Source organism: Rhincodon typus, chromosome 23 (assembly GCF_021869965.1).
Source record: "Rhincodon typus isolate 14 chromosome 23, sRhiTyp1.1, whole genome shotgun sequence".
Taxonomy (NCBI): domain Eukaryota; kingdom Metazoa; phylum Chordata; class Chondrichthyes; order Orectolobiformes; family Rhincodontidae; genus Rhincodon; species Rhincodon typus.
Genome location: NC_063354.1, coordinates 43,897,297 through 43,919,707, shown reverse-complemented (window position 1 = coordinate 43,919,707; position 22,411 = coordinate 43,897,297).

Below are 22,411 nucleotides of genomic sequence, written 5' to 3'. Positions count from 1 at the left end.
GTACATCTTTAGGACTCTATCACTCTATAAATATGTAGCCACATTACCCCTCATGTAGATAGAGGGAGGAAATTATGGACAAATTCATTCTGTGTAATTTGTAAAATAAATACTTTCATAACACATACACAAGACATTAAGCTCAGGGACATCACAACAGTGATTTATCTGCTTGCTACTGGCCTGAGAGTGAATTATAAATGATACTGATTCTCAATTCCATTTCATTATACGTGATCAGAGCCAAGTACGAGTGGCTTTGATCTTTTTGGCTCCGGCTATGAAATGTCCTGCAGATTAACCTTCATGTCCAATCAGTTCCAAATACGTTAAAAATGGAAAATAACCTCATCTGACAGCATCAACTGAGTAGAGAAGAAAATATTACTCAGTATAGCACAATGATCAAAATCACTTCTGAAGTACTGTGTCCAGTTCTGATCACCCAGTTATAGGAAGGATATTATAAAGCTGGAGAGGGTTCAGGACACATTTACCAGGATGTTCTTGGATGCGGAAGACTTGAATTATAAGGAGATGCTGGATACGCTGAGACTTTTTTCATTGGAGCGTAGGAGGTTGAGAGGTGACTTTATAGAAGGTTATAAAATCATGAGGGGTACAGTTGCGTTAATGGTAGGTGTCTATTCCTGAGGATAGGGGATTTCAAGATTGGGGGTACATTTTTAAGAGAGATTTAAAAAAAGACATGAGGGGCAACTTTTTTAGACAGAGGGTGGTTTGTATGTGAAATGAACTTTCTGAGGAAGTGGTAAATGTGGGCACAGTTACAACGTTTAAAAGGAATTTGCATACCTACATGAATAGGTGAAGTTTAGAAGGACATGAGCCAAGAGCAGGCAGGTGGAACTAGTTTAGTTTGGGATTATGGTCGTTGTGGGTTAGTTGGACCAAAGGGTGTGTTTCCATGCTGTGTGACTCTATGGCTCAATGAGAAAGGAATCGCCTGGATTGGAGGGAGGTCAGGGCAGCCATGGTTAGGAAGGGGTAGGGCAGGTGGGTAAGGGCAGTTTGACAACAGTCTGTGGAACTGAGGGGGGAACATTACTTCTGCTCCTTCTGGAAAATATATTTCAAAAAATGTACTTGCCAGTTTAGGCCTGGCTGGAGTTTGGTCCCTTCAAAGACCTCCATCCTCCCAGTTAATCCAATTAAGCATCACGTGGACCAGTTTTTTTTCCTCTGAGTACAGCTGGTGTTCCCTCTTCTATTTGAATATGCAAAAGGTCTAATGCCTGTTTTGGGTGTGGACTTGCTTCAGTTGTTTTTGCCCTGGTCAATATGGTGGGTGATACACTTCCTGTTCACGAGTGTGCATTTCCTGCCCACGTTTTAGCGAAACAGCCAAATATCCAACTTTCCTATAGTTGTCAGTTTGAGACAGTGGTAGCCCTCTTACCTTTAAGCTAGAAAGTCATAGGGTCAAATGTAGATGTAAGTGTATAATCCAAGCTAGCATTCTTACACAGTAATGATGGTGTGCCTCACTGATGGAATTGCTGCCTTTAAGGTGAATGTTGAACCATGGCCTCATCTGTCCACTCCCGCAGACATAAAAGATCCAGTGACACCATACAAGAAGATCGGGGACATTCCCCCTGATGCCATATGAAGTTACAAGTTATGACCAGGAGTAGGCCATTTGGCCCTTTTGGGTCTGCTCCACCATACGATAAGATTGATCTGATTGTAGTCTGAATTCCACTTTCCAGCCTATCCCCCAAATCACCAAATTCACCAAAGATCCTTGGACAGCACCTTCCAAACCCACGATCACTTCTATCTAGAAGGACAAGGGCAGCAGATGCATGGGAACACCACCCCCTTCCAGATCCACCAAGCCACTCACTATCATGATGTGGGAATATATTGCCATTGCTTCACTGTCACTGGGTCAAAATCTTGGAATTCCGGCCCCTGGGCTGACAAGTGGCAAGTGACATTTGCGCCACACAAATGCCAGGCTATGACCATCACCAATAAGAGACAATCTAACCACCACCCCTTGACATTCAATGGTGTTACCATCACTGAATCCCCCACTATCACCATCCTGGGGGTTACCATTGACCAGAAACCCAACTGGACTCACCACATAAACACAGTGGCTACCAGAGCAGGCCAGAAGCTGGGAATACTGTGGCGAGTAACTCACCTCCTGACTCCCCAAAGTCTGTCCACCATCTACAAGGCACAAGTCAGGAGTGTGATGGAACACTCCCCACTTGCCTGGATGAGTGCAGCCCCAACAACACTCAAGAAGCTTGACACCATCCAGGACAAAGCAGCCCAATTGATTGGCACCACATCCACAAGCATCCACTCCCTCCACCACCAACGCTCAGTAGCAGCAGTGTGTACTATCTACAAGATGCACTGCAGAAATTCACCAAAGATCCTCAGACAGCACCTTCCAAACCCACGACCACTTCCATCTAGAAGGACAAGGGCATCAGATATATGGGAACACCAGCACCTACAAGTTCCCCTCCAAGCCACTCACCATCCTGACTTGGAAATATATCGCCGTTCCTTCACTGTCACTGGGTCAAAATCCTGGAATTCCCTCCCTAAGAGCATTGTGGGTCAACCCACAGCAGGAGGAATGCAGCGGTTCAAGAAGGCAGCTCACCGCCACCTTCTCAAGGGCAACTAGGGATGGGCAAGAAATACTGGCCTAGCCAGTGACACCCACATCCCACAGATGAATATGTAAAAAAAAATCCTTCGACTCCCTGGTATGTGAAGCAACTATCTGTCTCTGCTGCAGAGATATTCAATAAGCCAGGCTCCAGTGCCCTCTGAGAAAGAGAATTCTAGTCTGCCCCACAAGGGGAAACATCCTCTCAGGACCCACCCTGTCCATTCTCCTCAAGATTTTTCAATAAGATCACCTCCCATTCTTCTAAGCCCCAGCGGATACAGGCCCAGCCTGTCCAGCCTTTTTTCATTAGACAATCCTCTTCCTCATCCCAGGTATCAGTCAAATGAACTTCTTGAGAAATGCTTGAAAGGCTTGACCCATCTCAAAAAAGGAGACCCAAATTGTACACAGTTTTCAAAATGTGGCCTCACCAATACATTATACAACTGTAGCAAATCATTCCTACTTGCATTTTTTTGCAAGGGGAATATTCCATTTGCCTTCTTCATTTCTTGCTATACCTACTTACTAACATTTTGTGATTCATGTACAAGAGACACCCAAATTCCTCCATCCTTCAGAGTTCTGTCAATCGCCCTTAATTTAGCTAATATCCTTTCCTTTATTCTTCTTGCCAGAGCTGACGAGTTCACATCTCCCACATTATACACCATCTGCCAATTTTTTCACTTAGTCTATCTACACCGCACTTTGGAAAGGATGTGAAGGCATTGGACAAAGTGCCGATTCGGGAGGTTTTCAAGACTGCTTTCAGAGATGTGGAATTTCAATTATGAAGATAGATTGGAGAAGTTGGGACTCTTTTTTTTCTCTTTCCTGGAGCAGCAAAGATTGAAAGTGGATCTGATTAAAATGGTCAAAATGATGAGAGGTGTGGACAGAGTAAATAGGAGAAAATGTTCCCACCCATGAAAGGATTGGAATGACGGGGTTCAGTCTTTGAGTAATTTGTAAGAGAAGGAAAATTGACGTGGGGAAATAATTTTAAATGGGGTTTTGAAAGCACAGTGTGCTGGAGGCGTATTCAATCAAGCGAGTTAGATATTTAATTGAAATGGAACACTGTGCAATGTTACTGAGGAAAGTGTGAGAATGGCAGAATGTCAGCTGCTCATTCGGAGAGCTAGCACAGATATGATGGGCTGTATGACCACCTTCTACACTGTAACAACTCTGTGGTTTGTAAAATTTGGCAACTATCATGTCTTGGCCAATATCTGTCCTCAACCAACAACAGTAACATAGATTTTGTGTTCACTGTTCTTTGTTGGAACTTGCTGCGCACAAATTGGCTGCCTTTCTACAACAGGAATGTCCTAAGGTTGTGAAAGATACTATAGAAATGCAAGTATTTCTTGATTCCTCATATCACACATAGAGTTTGTAAATAACATCAACGCACCAGAGCATGTCCACACATCAGCTGCTGCATTCTCTCACCCTCCTGCCTCAAAACTTCTTCACTTCATCTCATCAACACCTACATTTAAGTGCAACATTCAGGTTTTCAGCAATTAGAAGGCAGCATGTGTATCTACTGTGGTAAGGGTAACCAACCCAACAAAACTCCCAGGCCTAGAGCTTTGAAGGCCTGGCTTTTGATGTGAACCTTTGCATTGGTAAGTGTGAAGGTTGTGCTCATGGTAGGCCAGAGGTGGACTGCTTCCATTTTATCGTAGGCGAAAAAAACTTAGCGCTGCAAAGAGCTATAAACTCCAAAGTCTAACCAGATGGTACAGCTGCTTCCAAAAAAAATACTCCATTTATAATCCTGTGGAATAGTCTGTTTAGTTCTCCCATAAAAAATGTGGTATCTGAATAATCATATATTGGTATTTCTGTCAAGTGTGTTACGTGTATTGTATGATTAGAATGATTTGCAAAGCCCTTAGTGCTGAATATGTGTGTCTCTGGCCTACTCTATCTGCCTGTAGTCAGTCAAGTATCCCTTGGGTCTGTTTGTTAATTCTCCAGAGCTCGTCAGGATGTGTGAGGAACCACGTTCTCTCTCAGTCTTAACTGCGGGGGAAAATGGGTTTTGTTGACAAGTTGGTGAATTACTGCTGGGCCAAGCATCTGTGTCTCAATGATCTGTTGCCATAGCAATGGCTCCAGGTGATATCATTTTTGACAAGCAGCATAAACCAAATGACCTAAGGAGAACAGTCGGAAACATTTGTTTTTAGAAAGGAATCTCTCTTTGGATTGACGGAGTCAATTCATTTGAATCTTAATAATATGATTTCTGAATAAATGAATTAAAAATGGATTGAATTACAAGGGTAGTGTATTACCAGAGGCTAAAACTCAGAATCAAAAGGTGATGTAACACAGAAAGTTGTCATTTGGACTACTGAGCCTTCAATCTGGCTTTTTGAAATCTACCACTGAATCTGCTTTACAAGCCCTTCTGAGGAGTGCATTCCAGATAATAAAATCCCACTGAGTTGAAAAAAAATCCTTATTATTCATCTACTTCTTTTGCCAATCAGAGTTAGACTGTGTCTCCTGGTTACTAACATCCCATAAGACCATAAAATGTAGGAGTCTTCTCTGCCACTCATAGACTCACAGAGTCACACACCATGGAAACAGACTGTTCGGTCCAACCAGTCCATGCTGACCATCCCAAACTAAACTAATCCCACCTGCCTGCTCCTGGCCCATATCCCTCCAAACATTTCTTATTCATGTAATTATCTAAATGCCTTTTAAACATTGTAACTTTACCCACATCCACCACTTCCTCTGGAAGTTCATTCCACACACAAACAGCTCTCAGTGTAAATAAATTGCCCCTCATGTTTTTTTAAAGTCTTTCTCCTCTCACCTGACAAATATGCCCCCTAGTCTTGAAATCCCCCACTCTAGGAAAAAGACACCTGCCATTCACCTTATCTATACCCCTCATGAGTTTATAAACCTCTATAAGGTCACCCCTCAAACTCCTGCGTTCCAGTGAAAAAAATCCCAACTTATCCAGCCTCTCCTTATAATTCAAGCCCTTTTCACAGAGATTCAATTGCCAATTCCACTCTGCTACTGTTTACCCATAATCCTGGATTCCCTCACTGATCAAAAACTTGTCTTGTATGTTTCAATAAGGCTGCCTCTTATTCTTCTAAATGTCAATGAGTACAGGCACAATCTCCTCATAAGGCTGTCCCTCCATGCCTGGTATCATTCTATTGTACCTTCTCTTGACTGCCTCCAATACCTGTGTATCTTTCCTTAGATAAGAAGCTCAAAACTGCTTACAGTTTTCCAGCTGTGGCCTGAGTGGGGCTTTGTATAATTTTAGCAAAACCTCCCCAGTTTTAACATCCATTCCTGAAAGAAGCCTAAGGTTCTTATTGCCTTCCCTATTACTTGCTGGAAGTAGGTGCTAGTTTTGTTTCTGATTGAAGCATGCAGACCCCTAAATTGCTCTGTTCTGTAGCTTTCTGCAGTCTTTTCAATTTAAGTAATATTCAGCGCCTCTACTCTTCCTGCCATAGCACATAACTGCACATTTTCCCATATTACATTCCATCTGCCAGATTTTTCCTCACTTGTTTATCCTGACTATATCTCTCTGCAGACTGTGTCATCACCACCATTTACCTTCCCACCTATTTTTATGTCATCTGCAAATTTGGCAATAGTATATTTACTTTACTCATCCAAGTCATTAATATATATTATTAATAATTGTGGCCCCAGCCCTGATCCTTGTGGCATGGAACTAGTTACAGGTTTCCATCTTGAAAATATCCCCCTTAACCCAACTATCTGTCTCCTATTAGTTTGCCAATCCTCTATCCATGCTAATATACTACCTCCAACACCATGGGCCCTTATCTTGTTAAATCGCCTGCCATGTGAAACCTTATCAAACGCTTCCTGAAAATCCTAATATATTACATCCACTGCTTCCCCTTTATCTATCCTGCTTGTTACCTCTTCAAGGAATTCTGGTAAATTTGTCAGGCATGATTTCCCATTCATGAAGCCATTCTGCCTTTACTTATTCATATTACATATTTCTAAATCCTCAGCTGTTACTTCCTTTATAGCTGACTCAATTATTTTCCAAAAACAGACGTTAAGCTAACTGGCCTATAGTCGTCTGTTTTTTGTCATCTTCTTTTTAAAATAATGATGTTACATTAGCAGTTTTCTAATCTTCTAATCCCGAATCTTAGGATTTCTGGAAGATTACAATAGTGCATCCTCTATATCTGTATTTACTTCTTTTAACATTCTAGGATGTTCCCATCAGGTCCACCCTTTTCCACCAGACAATAAATATAAATGTTTGAATACATGTACGAAGAGATTCAAGAACTGCTTCTTCCCTTTGTTACCAGACTTTTGAACTGACCTCTCAAGTGTTAATGGTGATCTCTCTCTCTGCACCTGCTCTGCGGTTGTAACATTGTATTTTGCACTCAGTTCTGCTACCCTGATGCACTCTGTATGGTACAATCTGCCTGTAGAACACGCAAAACAACATGTTTCACTGTGTCTCAGTACATGTGACAGCAATCAATCAATATCCTCTTGCCTTGTAAGCCTACATTTTCCATTTCCCAAACCCTAACCCTGCCCTCGAATTAGTTTAAAGTTGTCTCTCCATTCTGAATATTTAATCCACCAGACATGGTTCCAACACAGCTCAAGTGAAGCCCATTGCAACAGAACAGCTCCCTTCTAGCCCAGAGCTGATGCCAGTGCCCCACAAACAGAATATCATTCCTGCCACACTAATTTTTGAACCACACATTGAACTTCTTGATTGTATTTACCCTGTGCCAGTTTGCCCGTGGCTCATAGAGCTGATTACCTTGGATGTTCTGCTTTTCAATTTAACTCCCCGCTGTTCAAAGTTTTTTTCTGCAACAGCTACAGCCTAGTCCTAACAACCCCAACCTACCAAAACCTGCCCCAGGAAACAGTTTCTCATTCTTTAATTTATCAAGTCATTCATGGTCACAAATACATCTATATAATTTCCTGTTAGCTATATTTTCACTAAATACAGCCAAATCTACAAACCAAAATCATTATCGTCAGTCAAATACACTAAGGCTAAAGTCAACAGCCATATTTTTTGGGCTTTAGCATGAAGACTGCCTAATTTATTTATGTAACAACATTCAGAAATTCACAAAAATGGCGGTCTCTTGAAATGGTAAGTGCCTTATTTTCAACATTTCTTTCTGGTTTATAGTTAAACATGAGCAGCTATGGACCCATACACCCGATCACCAGGGAAACAAAAGACAATATTTCCATCAGTCTGATTGCACCAAGAGCTGAGTAAAAAGGGAACAATGCCCACTTCTAACTGGTTAGGCCTATAACGCATCTGGCAATGGGTGTGGGTATCATCCAAATTAGCCTGAAGAGGTCTGGATTGTTGGTTGTGGCAGCAGGTCTTAGGCATGGACTTCAAGGACAAAGGGCACCGATTCAAAGAATGAATCAGGAGGTGATGGTTAGGATGTGGCAATGGTGCAGGCTGTTGTCACGGGTATGAGCAGCAACCAGGGGAAGCTAAAAATGCTTATCCAGCCTTGACCTTCAGGTAAGCATTTTTATAAACCCTAATTTGGCCACATACACCCCAGATGAACCTGAAAGTAAGCAGCTAAACAGTTTTACATGGGTTTTGCTGAACTGTTTATAATGGCTGCTGTTCAATGTTTATTTCTCTGCGATTCCGATAACATGGACAGTGCTTTTCCAGCTCTTGATAAATTCGCACATGTCCACTGGGGACTTGGGCATATGTTTACAGCAACAAAAGAAGGAATTGCTGAAAAATCTCAGCAGGACTGGCAGTGAAATAACTCCACAGGGTCTGGTGCCCCGTCACCAAGTCACCCTTTATTTACATGGGGAGAGTCCTTGACACTGACCCAGCTCCCTCAGATCCCGCTGTCAGAGTGAACAGAACCTTTGACACTCCTGTTTATATCTGTCAGCCAGGGCTCCCTGATTGGACCAGATTAACCGCCCCAATCAGGGAACTCATATTCTATGAGGTCCACCTGGCTGACCTCATTACAATCACGACATTCCTCCCCCTCTGAGTCTGAGGACAGAGGCTGGCTCCTCTTCTTTGTAGCTCCCCCTGAGGCTTTTTACCGCTGGGTCAGGTTCCTCTAACACTGCCTCTGATATGGGTGGTGACTAACGTACAGTAGCTTGCCTCTTGTGCCCAGAGTGTCTTGGAAGAAATTTGCTCTTCTCTTCAGGCGGCAAAAGGCATCGAGATGGTGGCATCTACCATGTCCTTCTCAAATTCCAAGGTCTCTTCAATGCTTGATGGAGAGGGAGAACCCATGGGTTCCAATAACCTTTCCAACCGTTCTGAGGAGCTGGGTATGTTTTGCTCCCACTCTGTTTGCGAGTTTGCAGCTTTCATACGGTCCACATGCTTGTTCAGGACTGTTGTACCCACCTGAACTTTATATGTCACTGGACCTGACCTCGTGTTGACCTTGCCTCTTAACAACGCAGGGTCATCCCCGTGGTTCCTATATCAAACTTTGTCCCCAGAAGCAAACTGTCTCTCTCACTTAGTGGAGTCTTGTATCTGGCATTGATGTTCCTGGTCCAGTTTCACCCTTGCCCCTGCCCAGGTCCAAGAAGATCAGATTTAACCTGGTGAGGAACCTCCTCCCCATGAGCCACTCTGCTGGAGCTATCCCTGTGGTTGCATGAGGGGTGGTCCTATAATCCAATAGGACCGGAACAGTTTGGTATTGAGTGAAGCTGTAGGCTGTATCTTTAAGCCTGCCTTCCAAGTTTGGACTGCTCTTTCTGCCAGACCATTGGACAATGGATGGTATGGAGCTGTCCTTATATTCTGAATGTCATTCAACTTTAGGTAAATGATGGCCCGTTATCTGTGACAAACATTTCTGGGAGCCCGTGTATTGCAAAAGATATGCGCAGTATTTCTATCGTTGTCTCCATGTTTGATGAATGAACTTTATGCACATTGAGCCTCATTGATTGGGCATCCACAAAGAGTAAGAACAGTGAGCCCATGAAAGGACCTGCATAGTAACTGAGTCCAGGGTTTACCCGGCTATTCCCACGAATATGGGGGAGCTGCTGGCTGTAATTTTTGTCCTTGTTGGCACTCTGGGCAATGTCCCATCCATGCAGTGTGTCTGAATCCAACCCTAGCCACCAGACCTAACATAACTTCTTGTCAATATCTTCACTTTGAAATTCCCTGGATGACCCTAGTGGACATCAACTAGTATCTGGTGGCGACCTTCGCTCAGGACAACCACCCTTGTTCCCCGTAATAACATGCCGTCCTCTTCTGTGAGCTGCTCTCTCTGGTCCAAAAAGGTTTCAGTTCTGGTTGTGATTTCCCTTTGGTTTCTCCCATTACCACCAGCTGTTTCAGATTGGCCAGGACCGGGATCTTTCAGTGTCCAACTTCAGCTGTGACTGGAAGCCTGTTCAGGAAATTTAAAACCATTACAGTCTCTTCCAGTGGCAGTACCACCGGTGGTGTATCTGCCAGCAGGAGGCAGCTCAATGCATCCACATTCCTTACTTGGCCTCCTGGATGGTGTTCCAACCTGTAATTATATGCACTGAGTATTATAGCCCACCACTATATTCCGCCTGTGGGTGGCACTGCTTGGTCCTCTTTAAATAGACCTAGCAGGAGTTTATTTTGCATTATTATTACAGATTTGCATCTGTAAAGGTATTGGTGGTACTTCCTGACTCCAAATATGACTGATAAACCTTCCTTCTCTATCTGGGCGTATTTACACTCTGCATTGGCCAAAGACCTGGATGCATACACTACTGGGTGTTCCTCTCCATTGGGCCACCTATGAGCTAATACTACCCTGATGCCATATGGGGAGGCATCGCGTTTCAATACCAGATCTCATTTGGGATCACAGTGTCCAACACCTTAGAGGATGATAGCTGCTTCTTCACTTCCCTGAAAGCTATGGCTTGGCTACGTGACTATTTCCAAGGTTGACCCTTTAAGAGTTGATGCAATGATGGCAGGATGGGGGCCAGGTTATGTATGAACTTTCTGTCATAGTTCACCAGCCCTAGGAAAGACCTAAGCTCCGGTAAAGACATGGGTACCTTTGATCTCCCTCTTATCTTCCAATGGGTGTAACCTGGTCTTGTCAACTCTGTAACCCAAGTAGGTCACTTGGGGTCCCAGGAACACACATTTTTCCCTTCTAAGGTGTACACCCGCCTGGGAGAAATGTCTAAGGACTATGTCCACGTTCTCTAAGTGCTCCTTATTGGTCTTCCCTATTATCAGCACGTCATCTAAATAAATGGTGACCTGGAGTAGACCTTGTAAAATGTTCTTCATCATCCACTGAAAAACTGCGCAGGCTGACATTATCCCAAATGACAGTCTTGTATATTAGTATAAACCCTCATGGGTATTAATTGTAGCATACATCTGGGAATCCTCATCTAATCATAACTGCAAGTACACATGGCTCATGTCCAGCTTTGTGAGGATAGCACCCCTGCCAGCTTTACACGTAACTACGAGGGATTGGGTATTTATCCAGCTGTGAAAATCAGTTAACAGTTTATTTAAAATTCCCACAAAGGTGAACCGACCCGTGGGGCTTCACAGTCGGTATGACTGGTGCTGCCCAGTCCACAAACTGAATGATTTGATGATTCCTTCACTTTTCAGCCTCCTGATTTCTGCCTCTACTTTTGCCTGTGGCACTGGTGGGCCTTGCTGAATCATGAAATTGCTTAGCCTTGACTCCTTTTATAGCCCCTAGACCTTCCTGAAAAACATCCTGGTATTTAGTTTGGACTTCACTCAGGCAGCCATTTTCTAATCGAAAAATGTTGAGCCAAACAAGATGAGTTTTTCTCAACCAATTTCGCCCCATCAGGCTTGGGTCTGAGCCTTTTCCTCCACTCAGTGGTAACTGAACCAACTGATTCTTGTAAGAGACTGAAACCGAAGTTGTACCTTAATCTGTAACGTTTCCCCGGTATAAGCTCTCAATCTAGCCAAGATCTTGCGAAACTTAAGAGCTGGAGTCCATAAATGAATTTTGTTAAAGACTGGTTCTGTGTGACACAGCCACACTAATATCAACCTCCATTAAAACTGGGTGACTATTTAACCAGATGTTTGTTTTGATTGGTTCTAATGTGGATGTTGCTAAGCAATTTAACTGCTCCAAACCAGATATAAATGGACTTTCTAGGACGTGCAATCTCCTATGGGTTCTCTTTCTTAATTTTGATCCAGTGGGACTGTTTTCCTGTTTCAAGTCCACAAACCGGCAGTAACCACAATGGCTTATCAGCCCGGATCCTGAAGAAAATGTTAACCATTTGGCCGAAGCTTTGTTTTGGGGTTCTACTTGGGCAGACCTAGAGTCCCTCTGTTCAGGATATGTCCTGAGTGAGGCTAGGCAATTACAGTCATAGAGTCATAGAGCTGTACAGCATGGAAACAGACCCTTCAGTCCAACTCATTCATGTCAACCAGATATCCTAAATAAATCCAGTCCCATTTGCCAGCATTTGGCCCATATCCCTCTAAACCCTTCCTATTCATATAGCCATCTAGATGCATTTTAAATGTTGTAATTGTACCAGCCTCTACCAATCCCACTGGCAGCGCATTCCATATATGCACCACCCTCTGTGTGAAAATGTTGCCCCTTAGGTCCCTTTTATATCTTTCCCCTCTCACCTTAAGCCTATGCCCTCTAGTTTTCAACACCCATATCCTGGGTAAAAGACCTTGGCTATTCATCCCACCATGCTCCTCATGATTTTATAAACCTCTATAAGGTCATCCCTCAGCCTGCAGCACTCTAGGGAAAATAGCCCCAGCCTATTCAACCTCTCCATGTAACTCAAACCCTCCGGCCCTGGCAACATCCTTGTAAATCTTTTCTGGACCCTTTCAAGTTTCACAACATCCTTCCTCTAGCAGGGGGACCAGAATTGCATGCAGTATTGCTTTCTCTCAAGTGGTGCTCCCCAAGCTCAAAAGGCCTGGTGAGGGTGTCCACTTCCATTGGAATACCCTGCAATTCATAAGCTCCACTTGCTGCATTTTCCAATGGGAAAGCCAGTTGTAGTGCATGGTTACATCATTAATCCCGCATACCAAAGGGTCTCTCAGCATCTTGTTAAGGGTTAAACCAAAGTTATATGCCTCTGCCAGTCATCTTAACCTTGTCAAAAATCCTAAAATATTTTTGAATTGTGTTGGTTTTCGGATTGCCAAGTAAAACCAACAGCATCTCAGAATTACCGGAGGCTTGTAATATTCTTAAACTAGATCCATCAACTCTTGTAGGGTTTTAGTTATCTGGTGCCTCAGGGGAAGTTAGGCTCCGAATAACTGAAAAGGCTGTGGATCCACAAGCTGTCAGGAGAACAACTTGCTGCTTTTCATTTGCCCCAGTGTAATTTGCCCAGAGCAAATAATGCATTGTTTCCACGTATTGGAACCAATCTTTGATGGCAGGATCAAACAGGTCAACCTTCCCAAATGACAGCATGATCCCTGAAATGCTTACCTCACTCAAAGACAACTGCTGTGAGTGAATCTCTTCAGGAATGTGCTTTACTCTCTTCACCACTAAGATAACTCCACAGAGGCTGATATCCCATCACAAGTCACTTCTCATTTACCTGTGGAGAGACCTTGGCACTGTCCCGGCTCCCTCAGAGCCAGCTCTCTCAGTGAGCAGAACCTCTGACACTCCTGTTTATATCCGTCAGCCAGGGCTCCCTAATTGGACCAGATTTACATCCCCAATCAGGGAACTCATATTCTATGAGGCCCATCTGGCTGACCTCAGTATAGTCACTACAGCAAGATCTCTAAAGATGCTGCCGGACTTGCTGAGATTTTTCAGCAATTTCTGCTTTTGTTTCAGATTGCCAGCATCTTGCAGTTCTTTTGGTTTTTTATTTGTCATGGGTTTACATCATATGAAAAATAGGCAATGTCACCTATGTGATGCAGTCTCTGAAAAGAAAGACAGCCTTGTACGTATTCAGTATCTCATTACCCCTCCCAGAAAAGTGTCAACATTTTTTCAATGCCTTGCAAGTGTAGTGATGTTTACAGTAGCCATTTTCATACCTGATGTCGCAAACAGCAATGAGAAAGAGCATTCTCCAGGGAAGCAACAGATGGTGGCTCAGTGGTTAGCACTGCTGCCTCACAGCGCCAGGGACCTGGGTTCAATTCCACCCTCGGGTGACTATCTGTGTGGAGTTTGCACATTCTCCTCGTGTCTCCCTATTCCTTCGCCAGTTCCGGTTTCCTCCCACAGTCCAAAGATGTGCAGGTTAGGGTGGATTAGCCATGGGAAATTGCCCGTAGTGTTCAGGGATGTGTGGGCTAGGTGGATTGGCCATGGCAAATGCAGGGTTACTGGGAAAGGATGGGGGTTTGTTCTGGGTGTGATGCTCTTTGGAGGGCTGGTATGGCCTGCTGCCACGCTTCAGGGATTTTGTGAACTCCCACTAGGCTCTTTGAATACCTAAAGCCATAGTCTTCTGATGTAGTATGGTTAGAAGTTTATAGGTAAAAATCCCACTTGTAGGACACATAAGGTAGTCTGGTACTTCAGCGTAATACTGAGGGACTGCTGTATTGTTGGAAATCAGATATAACGAAAATAAGGAAGAGTTATACACCTTTCAGGTTTGCACTGCCCTGCAGGAGACCACAGCTGACCTTTGACCTCAACTCCACCTTCCCTCTTAATCTTCATATTCCTAATCCTTAAATCACCAAAAGTCTACTGAGTTTATTCTGGAATGTACTCAACATGTGAACACCAGGAGTAGAAAATTCCAAATATTAGCACACTCTGAGTGAAGAAATTTCTTCACATCTCAGTCGTAAATGCTAATGTCTTCTCCCCAGACTGCAAACTCTGCAGCCAACAAAACATCCTCTTAGCATCCACTGTGCCATATCCCCTGAGAATTTTATATGTTTCATTGTGAATAATTCTCATTCTTATAAATCCTAGAGCATAATGGCCCATTCAACTCAATCTCTCTTCATAGGACAGGTCTGTCCGCCCAGGATACAATCTCACAAGCCTTCGTGACACTGCCACCATCACCTCTCTCCTACCCCATGGTGAGTATATCCTTCCTTAGGGCAGGAATCAGAACTACACAGCATTCCCTGGTGTGATCTACCTATGTCCTGTATTATTGCTGCAAAACTTTCATAATTCTATATTCCAACCTGCTGCCTTAACTGACTGCTTGCTGTATCTCGGTGTTAATTTTTTTTCTCTCATTTGTATGCTTCTAAATTTACCCCTCTCTCAATTAATAAGAAATATTTCGGTCTTCTATTCCTTCCTAGATTTTAGTCTAGTACTTTTCCTTTACTGACATAAACTAATTTAATTTCTACCTTTTTATTAGATCCTTGTTTCCCAACATCTTCCAAATTATTTTTTTGTCCCTTTTGCAGTGAAGGCAGAGACACAGGGTTGGATTTTTACCTTGGTGGCAGAAGTCAGGACTTGGAGGGGTTTGCTGACATTTTCTGACTGGCGACATCTCTTCATTTTATCTTGATGGTGTATGACAGGGGTAGGCTGGAATTAGTTCCTCTGCCCCTCAGACAGGCCTGAGGTGGAGTTGGAGATGGGCAGACAGCGATGTGGGTAGGTTAAAAGGCCCTACGTTCATAAGGACTGCCCATTTCTGGAGATGACTATGAGGCTCGGTAACCTTCAAGTCCTCACCCCTTCACCACCGATAGACCCAAATACCCCCCTCTTCAGTAACCAATATATACCAATGAGCAAGCTTTCGTCGTAACATTAAGAAGCCTTTGAGAAATTCACCTATCTGTCCAAATGAATTCAACTTCAAAATCACCTGTAAAAAATCTTATCTGCTCATAAATCTATGGTAATAAATAAACTACTCCAAGGTCTGCTAAAAAAAGCTTTTAACTATTCACAGATCTGTTAATATAACCAAGCTCATAGCCATTTCAACAATGCCTGCCGAGCTGAATCCATTAGCGGGGTTAGAATGCAGCCAGATATTCATAATAAGATTTTAGGAAACAACTGTGTCAGTAAACCCTCAAGAGCTGAATATATTACAGCTTTGAAGTCAGATAGAAGCTCAGTCTCTATCGAAGCTCTGAACCGTGAAACAGAGAACATAGAAGGTTGAGAAATGACCTTATAGAGGTTTATAACATCATGAAGGGTATAGAGAAGAATGGCAGGTGTCTTTTCCCTAGGGTGGAGTATTTCAAGACTAGGGGACACATTTTTAAGATGAGAGGAGAAAGATTTAAAAAAGACATGAGGGGCATTTAAAAAAAAAAATCGAGTCGTTTGTGTGTGGAATGAACTTTGAGAGGAAATGGTGGACACAATTACAATGTTTAAAAGACATTTAGATAAGTACATGCATAAGAAATGTTTGGAGGGATATGGGCCAGGAGCAGGCAGGTAGGACTAGTTTAGTTTGGGATTATGGTCGGCATGGACTGGATGGACCAAAGGGTCTGTTTCCGTGCGGTATGACCCTATGACTCAAATTCAATGAAAATGTGAACAAAAAAAGGGGACAATAGACACAGTTAAATCAGAATTTAATTATTGTACAATGCAAAATAGGACTGTATCTAGTGGATTATGTAATCTCAAGCTAATGAAACCTTTCCACTTTCATGTTGTTGTTTCATTAGATCACTTACCTTTTTGAAACAAAGCACTATCATCATTCATAGCATTAGAAAGATACACATCTTATCATTTTTGGATTTCAACTTCCCGGTTAAAGATTCCCAACTTCAAACCAGGCTTTCTGTCTGGTACACAACACCTCTGAGCCATGTCACCTTCAGAGGTTGGTTTACCTCCATGAAAATTACACAGGATCAGGAGTACCCACATCAATCACATCAGGCTCACTCAGTTAGGACCAAGAGGGACTTGTTCTCTCAGAGGGTGATGAATTTTTAGACTAATTGCCATAGAGGACTGTTGAGGCTATGTCATTGAGCATATTCAAGTCTGCGATAAACAGTAAGGGATTCAGTAAGGAAGTCAAGGGCTAGCGGTAAAAGGCAGAAAAGTGAACTTTTGGATTGAAGTCATGATCCCATTGAATGACAGAGCAGACTTGAATGGTCTACTTCTGCTCCTGCATCTCATGGTCCAATCAAAATTAATCATGGAATCCCGACAGTATGGGAGCAGGCAATTCAGCCCTTTGAATCCACACCGACCCTCTGGACAGCATCTCATCCAGATCCATCCCCCTACCCTATCCCTGTAACCCTGCATTGCCCACGGCCAACCCACCTAATCTGCACATCTTTGACGATGGGAGGAAATCAGAGCACCCAGAGGAAACCCAAGCAGGTACAGGGAGAATGTGCAAACTCCACACAGACCATCGCCTGAGGCTGGAATCAAACCCAGGTCCCTGGTGTAGTGAGGCAGCAGTGCTAGCCACTGAGCCACCATACTGCCCCAACTGTTTGGGATGGGAAAATAGGTTGGAATCCCAAAGCCAGATGGTGGCCATCTGATGTGGGTTGAGATGGGATGGGTTCCAAGTATTTGTTTGAGCCCTCTGCCATTTCTTTATTCACTGTTATAGCTTCTCCTACCTCAGTAATTAAAGGAACCAGGTTTAATTGTCTTATTCTTTCAATATAATACCAGTAGAACTTCTGAAAATCCATTTTATATTTCATACTTGTTTAATTTCATGTTCTCCCTTTTCCACTTTTTTGTTATTCTGAGCTGATTTCCAATCTTTCAGCTATCTACTATTTCTCAGAAGTCTCCTATGAATCAATTATAATCCTTAGTTCTTTTGATAGCCTTAGTCCCAATACTTTTCCTCTGAAGTTTTGATTCCTCAAGAACGTTTATTGAGAATTTTTAAAACATTTTCAGACATTTACCATTGATTATTTACCATCATATCTTCTAATTTCCAAAGCTTAACTGACTTGCCAGCATATGCCACCATAAATGCTTTACAGAGTGGTAGGGACAAACTGATTTTCGCCCCAGAAAGGGCTAAGAGTTTGGAGGACCTATTTAATTGGTGAAAATTTGTGTGATGGATAGCATGTCTCCTTCTTGTCTCCTCTCAATTGATTCACAGACGGAGAAAATCAAGGTTGACCCCAAGTCAATTGAAGACTTTAAATGGCAGGGGGCTTTCCACACCATGTGGAGATGGTTGCTGCATGTTGGAATGTGGGGCCCAAATGGACATTCCTTGCCCCTGGGACAACTCTGTTGGTACCATTGTCTACCTCTGCAAGATGATCTACTGCTGGTCTCCATAGCAACCCTTCATTATCCTATTTCATGTCAGTCTTTGGTTTCACTTTGGATCCCCTGTCATCCCATTGAAGTTGCCCTTTTGTAATTTTGTCTAGATTAAAAGTCCTCATCTTATCCTGACCGACATCACTCTTAAACACAATACGAAATTCTATCATGTTCTGATCACTCTTCACTCTTTTACATCAGGTTATGACCTTGGATCACTGCACAGTACTTGACCTTTAATAGTATGTTTCCTAATTGATTTCTTGATCTATTGGCCTGCAAAACTGCATGCATTGCATAAATTAATTCACAAAGCTACATTTGCACATTCATTGTGCCAGTTGATATGAGTATGAAATAGCTCATGATTAGTGAATTATCTTTGTTGCATACTCCTTCAATTTTCCAAACTATGCTTTGTCCAACACTGTGATTCGTGTTAGCATGCCAATAAGCTAGCCCACCAGTTTTTTGTTTCTTGCATTTTGCTATTTCTTAGCCTCATTCAGTGGGCAGAACCTTCTGTATTGGAGTACATGTTCAGTAGAGGCTTGGAACTAGGCATCACTTGATGCTGTGTTGGCTTTCCCCACACAATTATGAAGCTGTCAGCCAATTACATATGCACGTGTGACGAGCATGCTCTATCTTGTGGTGAGGCAAGCAGCTAGCTGCCACCTTGCTGTTCATTCACAGTTCAGATAATCCCTACAGTGTGGAAACAGGCCGTTCGGCCCAACAAGTCCACACCGCCCCTCAGAAGAGCATCCCACCCAGACCCATTCCCCTACCCCTGTCTAACCCACCCAACCTAAACATCCCTGGGTATATTGGGCAATTTAGCGTGGCCACTCCACCTAACCTGCACATCTCTGGACTGTGGAAGGAAACCGGAGCACCCGAAGCAAACCCATGCAGACACAGGGAGAAAGTGCAAACTCCACACAGACGGTCACCCGAGGGTGGAATTATCATTATGGGATCAAAGCTCCTGATGTAATATTTAAAGAGAATTGATTTGATTTATTGGTGTCACATGTACCTAAGTACAGTGAAAAGTGTTGTTTTGCCAGCAGTACAGGCAGATCATAGCAGACAAGGACATACAGATCATAGGGTGCTTAGACAGAGCAAGGCATACAAGGTCACAGCTGCACAGGAGGTGCCCAAAGCAAGATCAACATTAGATTTGAAATTAGAGAGGTCCATTCAGCAGTCCATTAACAGCAGGGAAGAAGCTGTTCTTGAATCTGTTGCTGCGTGTGTTTAAGCTTCTGTATCTTCTACCTAATGGAAGAGGTTGGAAGATAGTATAACCGGGGCGTGTCTCTGATGATGTTGGCTGCCTTTCCGAGGCAGCGAGAAGGGTAAATGGAGTCCATGGATGGGAGTTTGGCTTCCGTGATGGCCTGGGCTGTGCACACAACTTTTTGTAGCATCTTATGGCCCTGGGCAGAGCAGTTGCCGTTCCAGGCCGTTATGCTCCTGGATAGAATGCTTTCTGTGGTGCTTCTATAAAAGTTGCTTCAAGACAGTAGCAGCTCTTGGGCCAGAGATAGTAGGAACTACAGCTGCTGGAGAATCTGAGATAACAAGGTATGGAGCTGGATGAACACAGCAGGCCAAGCAGCATCAGAGGAGCAGGAAGGCTGACGTTTCGGGCCTAGACCCTTCTTCAGAAATGGGGGAGGGGAAGGGGGTTCTGAAATAAATAGGGAGAGAGGGGGAGGCGGATAGAAAATGGATAGAAGAGAAGATAGGTGGAGAGGAAACAAACAGGTCAAAGAGGCGGGGATGGAGCCAGTAAAAGTGAGTGTAGGTGGGGAGGTAAGGAGAGGATAGGTCAGTCCAGGGAGGACGGACAGGTCAAGGGGGCAGGATGAGGTTAGTAGGTAGGAGATGGGGGTGGGGCTTGAGGTGGGAGGAGGGGATAGGTGGGAGGAAGGACAGGTTAGGGAGGCAGGGACGAGCTGGACTGGTTTTGGGATGCGGTAGGGGGAGGGGAGATTTTGAAACTTGTGAAGTCCACATTGATACCATTAGGCTGCAGGGTTCCCAAGTGGAATATGAGTTGCTGTTCCTGCAACCTTCGGGTAGCATCGTTGTGGCACTGCAGGAGGCCCAGGATGGACATGTCGTCTGAGGAATGGGAGGGGGAGTTGAAATGGTTCGCGACTGGGAGGAGCAGTTGTTTAGTGTGAACCGAGCTTAGGTGTTCTGCAAAGCGGTCCCCAAGCCTCCGCTTGGTCCCCGTTTTTCAAGGACCGCAACTTCCCCCCCTCAGTGGTCAAGAACCACCGTGTGTCCCGCATTTCCCGCAACTCATCCCTCACACCCCCTCCCTGCAATAACAACCAAAACAGAATCCCCCTCGTCCTCACGTACCACCCCACCAACCTCCGGATCCAACGCAACATCCTCCGACACTTCCGCCATCTGCAATCCGACCCCACCACCAAAGACATTTTTCCCTCCCCACCCTTATCTGCTTTCCAGAGGGACCACTCTCTCCATGACTCCCTTGTCCGCTCCACACTCCCCTCCAGCCCCACCACACCCGGCACTTTACCCTGCAACCGCAGGAAGTGCTACACCTGCCCCTACACCTCCTCCCTCACTCCCATCCCAGTTATTCAGTTGCTTCAGCTTGCTTCTTTGATCTAGGCAAGGAAGGAAATCTCAACATCGATTGCATTTCCTACTTTGTGGATCTTGATATCTCTTGAGAATTTCCCTTTTGACTCCTGAGCAGGACAACATAACTGCCTGCGACTTCCCCCCCAATTAGTTGGAGTGGTTAATGGCTACTCTTCTGTTTTAATTTTAACACTCTGCTGAGTCAGTTGTTTTAGGATATATCTGACCCTGAATAACCGATTGTGCTTCCTCACTTTAGCCTGTCTGTTGAATTGAACAGTCTTTGTTATGGTTACATTATCTCTTGACTGAGAATGGTCAGACAATGTTTGATTTAAGATGCCAACAGCAAAGCTGGCAGGTGATGCAGTCGCCTTCCTGGACTTAGGAATGTGTATCTAGAGCTTTATTCTCTTTGGGGGCCTTTGTTTATGATAGGGTCAAGAGGCAAGCTGCTCAATGGAAGGGCCAGAATATTTAACTACCACACCAAGAGCCCAAGAGATGCTGAGATAACAAGGTGTAGAGCTGGATGAACACAGCAGGCCAAGCAGCATCAGAGGAGCAGGAAGGCTGACGTTTCGGACCTAGACCCTTCTTCAGAAATGGGGGAGGGGAAGGGGGTTCTGTTGATATCCTGTTGGAGGGAAACAAAAAACACATTAACTCAGATACAGGTGCAGATGTTTCAGTTCTTTAAGATGCTGTATCACCATTGGAAAAGGATTCTGTTCAGACATCACACAAAAACTAAATGTCCAGCAGTTATTGAACTTCGTGCCATAGGAAAATTATATATGATCCTAAACCAGAGGTGTTCACTCTTAAGCAGGAAAGTTTGTACCAAGGTGCATCTGTTTTGCAGAATAGAGGAAGTGGAGAGGCAACAAGATCAGCCTAAGACCCTCAGAGCTGAATTTCCACAGCTTTTTAATGGGGCAAAGAAAACTGAACACAGCACACTACAACTGACTATGTCCTGAAACAAAGCCAGTGTTTACACGAAGAAACATTCCTCATTCAATCTGGCCAAAGGTAAGGAAGGAAATTGTTGAAGCTATTGGATATCTCAATTATATTAGACCCAACAGGCTTGAGCTCTGATGTGGTCCCAGCGCCAAAATGCAATTGATCTATCAGCATAAGAATAAACCTGACACAGCTGAATAAAAGAGTTGTAAATGAAATTCATCCTGCGTTCTCTAAGGACAAGAGGACAGCAAAGTGAAGCCACAGGAAATAGCGTATGGAAATGACCCTTCAATAGCTCAGTGGTTAGCACTGTTGCCTCACAGCGCCAAGGACCCAGGTTTGATCCCACCCTCGGGCGACTGTCTGTGTGGAGTTTGCACATTCTCCCAGTGTCTGCATGGGTTTCCTCTGGGTGCTCCAGTTTCCTCCCACAGTCCAAAGATGTGCAGGTTAGGTGGATTGGCCATGCTAAATTGTCCCGTAGTGTTCAGGGATGTGTAAATTAAGTGGGTTATAAGTGGGGGGGGGGGTCGGGTCTGAGTGGGATTCTCTGAGGGTTGGGTCGGTGTGGGCTTGTTGGGCCAAAGGGCCTGTTTCCACACTGTAGGGATTCGATGATCTATGAAAAGACTTTGTTGCTCACCGATCCTCGTGGTGCTGGTTGTGAGATTTTGTCACAACATATTATATCTTGGCATCACATGAGCACTAGAAATCATCCAGAAGATAAGGCCATAGATGGAATTGTATGTCATATGGATGATGTCCT